Genomic DNA, 8528 nt, shown 5'->3' with positions numbered 1-8528 from the left:
GAAAGAAAGAAAGAAAGAAAGAAAGAAAGAAAGAAAGAAAGAAAGAAGGAAGGAAGAAAGAAAGAAATTTAAGCAGTTGTCTGGACAGCTGTCTTTTGGGAAGGCAGTTCAGAAGTTCCCATTAGCAGGAGTCAGCACTGTAGTAAGTCAGTACTGCAGCATAGAAGCCGGACACTTCACCTGTGGTACCTGGAGATTTTAGCTGTGATGACCTTGCATGGAACATGCAACTATGAAGACCAAAGTTTCATTCCCCTGGACTGCATCTGTCCGTGAAGTTGTACCCATCCCACCCACAGCCTCTAGTGCATAATTCTGTTATTGCATTTGCCATATTGTGTTGTCATTGTCTGTGCTAATGTCTTTTTCCTCCCAAAAGCATTAACTCCTTGAGCACAGAGACAATACCTGTCTTGTTTATCTGTGTCCTTAGTTTTATGAAACTCCTCTGCTAGACTTGCTCTGCCAACATTTCCTCTGAGCTCCCTGGCTGGGCAGAATAAAAAATACAGATTATAGGTAAAAGCCCAAGAAGGATCATTTGTTATTCAAAAAAACTAAAGAACTGAAAGATTTTTGACTGAAGACTGAATTTACAAGGCTGATGGTGAAGGAAAGCTAACATTTTCTAAATGCTAGGCAATTGTATTATTCGGTACTCTTTTACTTACTTGGTTTCTTTGCTATAGCTGTCAGGCTTTCTGCACTGTAGGAAAGATTGTAGCCAGCAGCCCCAGACTTACATTACCTCAGATAAGATCCTGCCACCAAAAAGGAAGTGCTTCTCTCTTACAGTGTGTAGATTAAGCCAAGAAGGAACTTGGAGTAGCTCTTCTTGGTCACATGTCACCTGTGGACCAATCACTGAGCCAGGAAGATGCAATACTGTAATGGGCCATGGCTGAATTATGTTTCCTATAAAAAGAGGAGCAAGTTTTGTTACCCAAAAGGGTGAATGCAAAAGTCTGCTAAACAGCCAAGAGCATTAGCTACCAGGGCTAAAAATTGTTGGAGTCATTGTCTGTCTTGGGAGCCACTCCTCCAACACTCTAAAGTCCTGGACAGCCTGGGGCACCAGACTCTAAAGACTACCTTCTTGTACCCTGAGGGAATGGATTTAAAAAAAAAATTTTTTTTTTAAGATTTTATTTATTTATTTGACAGAGAAAGACACAGCAAGAGAGGGAACACAAGCAGGGGGAGTGGGAGAGGGAGAAGCAGGCTCCCCGCTGAGCAGGGAGCCCGATGCAGGGCTCGATGCAGGGCTCGATGCAGGGCTCGATGCAGGGCTCGATGCAGGGCTCGATGCAGGACTCGATGCAGGGCTCGATCCCAGGACCCTGCAATCAGGGCCTGAGCCGAAGGCAGACGCTTAACGACTGAGCCACCCAGGCGCCCCTGGATTAAAAAATCTTACGGGACCATTTCAGCTTTATGGTTGAAAGAGAAGATGCTTTTTTAGCCAAGCCTTGACTACTGGGCCTGGTCTGAAATAATCAAGAAAACTAGGTAGTCAGCACATCTGGATGGATCTGCTCTCATTATTAAGTTTTCAGACAGGAAATTTTGGGTTTGGATAGAATTCTAATTAGTCCCCAAGCAGTTGAGGTTGTTTTGACACCAAAACCAGTCACACTCCATTTATCTGACCAACTTCATTCCCAGTCCTCTTTCACTGAATGATGACTTGACGTTCAAATTCATTCCTCCTCTAGCCATTTTCTCCATTCACTTTTTTTTGTTTGTTTGTTTTGTTTTGTTTTGATTTGAGAGAGAGAGAGCACAAGCAGGAGGAGCGACGGAGAGGGAGAAGCAGACTTCCCACTGAGTGGGGAGCCCGACATGGGACTCGATCCCAGGACCCTGAGACCATGACCTGAGCTGAAGGCAGACACTTAATGGACTGAACCACCCAGGTGCCCTCTCCATTCACTTTTAAAGACAGACTTGCTATTGAAATTCATTCATCCATTCCCTCAAAAATAATTTATTAAATATCTGCTATGGGGGTGCCTGACTGGCTCAGTCAATTGAGTGTCTAACTCCTGATTTCGGCTCAAGTCATGATCTCAGGGTCGTGAGATAGAGCCCTGCGTCCAGCTCCATGCTCAGCATGGAGTCTGCTTGTCCCTCTCCCTCCCCCTCTGTCCCTATGAGCTCGCTCTCTCACTCTCTCTCTCTAAAACAAATAAATAAAATCTTTAAAAAAAATAAATATCTGCAATGTACTAGGACTATGCTGGGCACCTTAAAAAACTTTAAGAATAGAAAGCCTGTAGGGGATTAAATCTGCCGATGTCGACCTGACCACATGAAGCCTTCTGCTGAGTCCTTTCAGACCAGTCCTGACTCTCAGGTCTGCAGAACACTGAACAAGGTAGTTGTGACTTACTAGGAGTAGTTTCCAGGTGCCCTCTTTCTGATTCAGTCATACACACAAAACCACAGGACAATTTTTTCAGTCAAACAAATAAATAACGAGATCTGTCTAAACAACTGGGAACTTGGAAAAGATATGGCTGCATTTTTTTTTTCTGGGAGTGGAATATAACTGACTTCACACATGTGCACATATATGCTCAATTTACACTTTGGCCCAAGGCTGGGTGGTTCTAACCTCACTGCCTATCCATGCAGTTGGCAATGTTCTTTCTCTGTAACTTAGCAGCAACAGTAATAGCAAGGTGAGCCCAATAGCGAGGTCAACTGCTCAAGGGTATCTCTGAGAATATGGCTCCTTAGTAATGCCAAAGAAATAGATCCCCTGGGCTTCCTCATCTCTGCTATGTTCTGTTGTCAGAGAAAGTTATAAACACAATTTCCTTAGGCTAGTGTAAGCCACACTTCAGCTACAATTCTTTCTGAATAATAGCTGATGAGAGTTAAGAGGTCTCAGGTGCTTGTAGATAGAGCCTAGAGCACTGGTATCTCCCCAGAACTCAGTGTGGACTCTCAAACCTGCCTTGGCTCTGTGTGTGATAGGAGTACAAATGACTCTGGTTGATCAACCATACAGCTGTGTCTTCTAGGGTGAAACTTCAACCTGTCAAAGCCTTATAAGGGTAGAAAAGATTATTCTGTAATCTTCCTATGATATAAGATGAAATCTTCCCCTAAAGCCTTGGGAAAAATGAAAGGCAGAATGGGTAGGAATGCTGAGCAATTACGGCATTGCTTAGAAAATCCAGGCATTTGGTCAGTGACGGTGAGGGGAAACTGAGACAAACCTACAGGCAAAGCACAGGGAGCAGCCAGAGCTGCCTCTTAGAAACCCAGTGGCCACTGTATGCAGAGCTGGCAAAGAGGCTGGATCAAGAAAAGAAAAGCTGATTGAGGTCTCATCTTGTGTAAGGAAGTCTCTGTTGCCTGTAGATGAATTGGGACTATGTGCTGTATTCAGTCAATAGATATTTTGATAGAGACAACAAGTCTGGAAAATCATAATCACTCCAGTGTCCAGACGATGAAAAATCTGCAGGCCAGCCCCCAGGCAGGTCAAAAGAGAACCAGATTATGCCCAGTACACTACATGGAGGTAGCTCAGAGTTAGAATGGAAATGAATGTCTCTGGGTGAAGAGAACAGACTATTATTTGTGAGACAGATGGTCGAATATCATGCTGCTCTGTGTTTACTTCCGGTGTCACCTTCAAGCCTTTGGTAAAGCCTTTTTGAAAGTCCCAGCCTCATGTCACGATGCTGCTGGGATTAAGGGCAGCATTGGAATCTACATGTCCACACTCAAAGCTCCCACCCAGGATCAGCTCCAAATAGCCTCTGAGGTTTACACCAGGACCAGGTGTGCCAAACCTCAGCACAGATACAGCCAGAAGGAAACGTATCACTTTCCTTCTCTGACCCTCAGTTCCTTGTACCTATAGGTATAGCACGAAGTCCCAGTTTAGCCCAAACTGCATTCAAAGTCTGGACTGTGGTGGAGCTAGTGGGCTAGCGTGTGCTCTGTGTATGAATTAACACATGACAATTTTCCCGCGGAGAGATGAGAGCTGAATGGAGGGAACACCAGGGACACATATGCCAGAGGGACTGATGTCTCCTTGGAGAGTGGGCATCTTAATTTGAATTCCCCTTGAAACAGACCCTGAAACAAGGATTCAAGAACAAGTAGTTTATTAGGAAACACTAGTAGGGGGCGCCTGGGTGGCTCAGTTGGTTAAGCGACTGCCTTCGGCTCAGGTCATGATCCTGGAGTCCCTGGATCGAGTCCCGCATCGGGCTCCCTGCTCGGCGGGGAGTCTGCTTCTCCCTCTGACCCTCTTCCCTCTCATGCTCTCTCTCATTCTCTCTCTCAAATAAATAAATAAAATCTTAAACAAAAAAAAAAGAAAAGAAACACTAGTAGGAAAGTAAGGAGTGAGAAAGGGAAGGAAAGGTCAATAAAGAACAAATTAACAAATGAGCTATCACTGTAGTGACTAAGTTTAATTCCTTGGAGAAACTGTAAGAAAGTGTGTAGAATATAAGCCTCAGAGTTACTGCATGTCAAGGGTGAGGAACTGGGGTATATATACACCAACTCCCATTGGTCATTGTTTGAGGACTGCTACAGAGGGTATTCATTCCCTCCACTACCATCCCTTCCAGTGCACTTGCAGCCTGCTCCATACAGGGGCTGAGTGACCTTCAGGCAAAGAAATACAGATACAGGGGCACCTGGGTGGCTCAGTGGGTTAAGTGTCTGCCTTCGGCTCAGGTCATGATCCCAGGGTCCTCATTGAGCCCCCCACACACACACATTCGGCTCCCTGCTCAGCGGGGAGTCTGCTTCTCCCTCTCCTTCTGCCTCTCCCCTTGCTTGTGCTCTCTCTGTCAGATAAATAAATGAAAAAAAAAAAAAAAAGACAGAAGGCATGTCTTTCAAAATGCCACGTCCTGGGGCACCTGGCTGGCTCATTTGGTGGAGGTGTGACTCTTAATCTCGGGGCTGTGAGTTGGGGCCCCACGTTGGGTGTGGAGATTACTTAAAAATAAAATTAAAAAAAAAAAAAAGCCAAGTCCTTCTTTGTGTAAAGTTCTTACATGTCTGTCTCAGACCTTGAGGAATAAAAGGGAATCAGAGCCAATCACTTTCCTTACCCCATCGAGACCTTCCGACTTAAGGTATTTGCATCAGTGTGTATTTATGTTTATGTGTGATCACATCAATGTGCATGTTTCTGTCTATGTCCATGATGTGTATATACAATGTGTTTGTGTTCGTGTGTGCATGTCTGTGGACAAGTGTGTCGGTCTGTGGGGGTTGAGGAGTGGGGCTGATACTGCCTTGTTCTCCTCTGCAACTTGCACCAAGCCCAGAGTTCTCTCCTTCAAAGCTGCCCTGTGATTTTGGATCTGAGAGAAATCAAAGGGACAAATTATTCAGGCAGCCCTGACTCTTGGGGCCAGCTGCATAGAGACTGGGTGGTGGGCTAAATAGATGATTGATTGTCCAGCCAGGCAGAGCCTGGGCTAGAGCCTAAAAAGCATATTTATGAACATGAGCAGGGGAAGCAGGGACAGGAAACAGAGAAAGCAGAGAGAAGTGAAGCAGATGTGGACAGCTCAAAAACTGAAGCCAAGAAACAAACAAACAAACAAACAAAGGAGAAGCAGGCCCATAAATACAGAGAACAAACTGGTGGCTGTCAGAGGGAAGGGGTCGGAGGTTGGGCAAAATGGATGAAGGGGAATGGGAGCTATGAGCTTCCAGTTATAGAATGAATAGAATGAATAAGTCACAGAGATGAAAGGTACAGCCTAGGGAATATAGTCAGTGATACTGTAATAGTGTTACATGGTGACAGACGGTAGCTACCCTTGTGGTGAGTAGAGTATAATGTATAGAGTTCTCTAATCATTATGTTGTACACCTGAAATCAATATAACATTGTGTGTCAACTATACACAATTTTTTTATATATTAAAAAATAACTGGAGCCAAGAACCAATAACTGAGAAGCCCTCTTCTATAATATACAGGATCCAGATAATGATTTTCCAACCCCTTATCTCAGGAGGCCCAGACTAGCCAGGCAGAACTCCCTGGATGGTCCTGTCCAATGCCAGCCCAACATGAACAGGCCAAGTAACAAAATAAACTGCTTGGATGAAGGCAGAAACTCAGCATGGCTTCCCTGGGACCCAGTATAGCAGCCAGAGTCTGAGCAGATGCACACTGCACGTACAGGAAATCCACTAGCCACTTTGGCCATACAGGAAGCAATCATCCTCGCAATAACAATGGCATATGCTTGCATAGGGACAAACAGTTTATGAGGCCCTTTAACTGTATGATCTCATTTGAGCCTCATTTAGGCCCTTTGGGGACAGTGTCATATCCATTGCATAGTTAAAGTGATGTAAGCTTAGAAGTTAAGTGATTTTCCCATGGTTATATAACTGGTTAGTGACACAGTTAGGACTAGAATTCAGGTTTGTCTGTCTCCAAAACTAGAAAATTCTGTCTCTTCTAGTTCCTTTCCTAAACTGGTATCTTCAGTGCTCCCTTCCTAAAGACATGCAAGGACTCCTGAAGGGGCATCTGGGTGGCTCAGTCGGATAAGCATCTGCCTTTGGCTCAGGTCATGATCCCAGGGTCCTGGGGATCGAGTCCTGCATCAGGCTCCCTGCTCAGCTGGGAGTCTGCTTCTCCCTCTGCCTGCCGCTCCCCCTGCTTATGCTCTCTTTCTCTCTTTCTCTCTCCCTCTCAAATAAATAAATAAAATATTTAAAAAACAAAACAAACCAAAAAAAGGGTTCCTGGAAAAATAAGGATCCACTTCATTGGGCCCTATAAAGCCCAAGAACTTGATTGTTCTCAAATAGTTGGGTCCTCAGCTCAGCCACATAATGCTCCCCCTGACAATTCATTCAGAGAACTTTGTATGAGCTGGGATAGAGGGAACCCAGGAGCAGAATATCTCAGGAGGTGTCCAGATGTATTAGAAACCTTGCCCAGTGTATGCACCTGGGCCTGTCCAGCTCAGAGAGAAGGAAGGCAGAAATCCCTCTAAGACTCTTCCATCAGACTCAGGGTGCAAGTACCTCAACCCCAGCAAGAGACCTGATGCCCTTAATTCCTAGATATGGAAACGGCAATTTTCTTCTAGAAGATTCTTGGATTACTAAAAAGAATAATTCTAATATGTGGGAGAATAAATTAATTGAGACGATTTCTCTACATTTCCTTATACCTTTAGTTCTCTGCCATTCAGTGAGCTTATTGCCTCACTTACCACCTCTTGGGAAAAAATAACATAGCAGACTAAAAAGTTGTTTCTTGGCTTCTGAGAATTAAAACCTTAGGTTTCAAGGCAACATAAGAGCAAACTTCCTATAGGCTAGTTGAGATATGTTGAAGTGAGGGAGAAGAATGGAGGAGACGCAAAGAGGATGGAGGAGGAGTTGAGCCTGGACTTGACTGATGAGATGTATTTATGATAGGTTAGCCTATTTTGGACATTTCATATAATATGGGGTCTTTTGTGATTGGTTTCTTTCACTGAGCATAATTTTTTTTTTTTAAAGATTTTATTTGACAGAGAGAAACACAGCGAGAGAGGGAACACAAGCAGGGGGAGTGGGAGAGAGAGAAGCAGGCCTCCCACGGAGCAGGGAGCCCGATGCGGGGTTCGATCCCAGGACCCTGAGATCATGACCTGAGCCAAAGGCAGACGCTTAACGACTGAGCCACCCAGGCGCGCCATCATTGAGCATAATTTTTTCAAGGGTCATCCATGTTGTGGCATATATCAGTACTTCATTCTTTTCTATAGTCAAATAATATTCTATTTTATAGAGATACCATATTTTGTTTATTCATGCATTACTTGGTGGACACTTGTGTCGTTTTCTCTCTGTGGCTATTATGAATAATGCTGCTGTGAATCATCGTATACAAATTTTGTGCAGACACATGTTTTCATTTCTGTTGGAGTAGAATTGTTTGATCATATGGTAACCGTTTTTAACATTTTTTAGAAATTTACCCTTTACTTTTTTTAAGTAAACTCTAGGCCCAACATGGGGCTTGAACTCATAACCCTAAGATCCAGAGTCATGTGCTCTACCAACTGAGCCAGCCAGGCACCCCCAGGCACCCCTGTTTTTAATGTTTTGATGAACTGCCAAACAGTGGCTGTACCATTTTACAATCCCACCATCAATGAACGAAGGTCCCAATTTTTCTACATCTTCACCAACACTTGCTACTGTCTGTCTTTTTGTTTCAGTCACGCTATGAATGTGAAGTGATATCTCAGTGGGCTTTTTTTGTTTGTTTATTTTAAAGATTTTATTTATTTATTTTTTCAAGAGAGAAGGAGAGCAGGAGCAAGGGGGAGGGGCAGAGGGAGAAGCAGACTCCCAACCGAGCAGGGAGCCCAATGCGGGGCTTGATCCCAAGACCCTGAGATCATCACCTGAGCCAAAGGCCAATGCTTAACCAACTGAGCCACCCAGGTGCTCTTGTTTTTGTTTTTTAAAGTTTATTTATTTAAGTAATCTCTGCACCCAACGTGGGGCTTGAAA

General features: G+C 44.2%; 1 non-coding gene across 1 annotated transcript; it reads right to left on the bottom strand.

Moving 5' to 3' along the window:
• Positions 1–8013: 8013 nt before the first annotated feature.
• TRNAQ-CUG lies at positions 8014–8086 on the bottom strand. The gene has a single exon. It is a non-coding gene; the product is annotated as a tRNA-Gln (tRNA).
• Between the last annotated feature and the right edge of the window lie 442 nt (positions 8087–8528).

The sequence above is a fragment of the Neomonachus schauinslandi genome, chromosome 4 (genome assembly GCF_002201575.2).
Source record: "Neomonachus schauinslandi chromosome 4, ASM220157v2, whole genome shotgun sequence".
Lineage (NCBI taxonomy): Eukaryota > Metazoa > Chordata > Mammalia > Carnivora > Phocidae > Neomonachus > Neomonachus schauinslandi.
The sequence above is the reverse complement of the archived record's forward strand: the minus strand, read 5'-3'. Positions and strand labels throughout refer to the sequence as shown.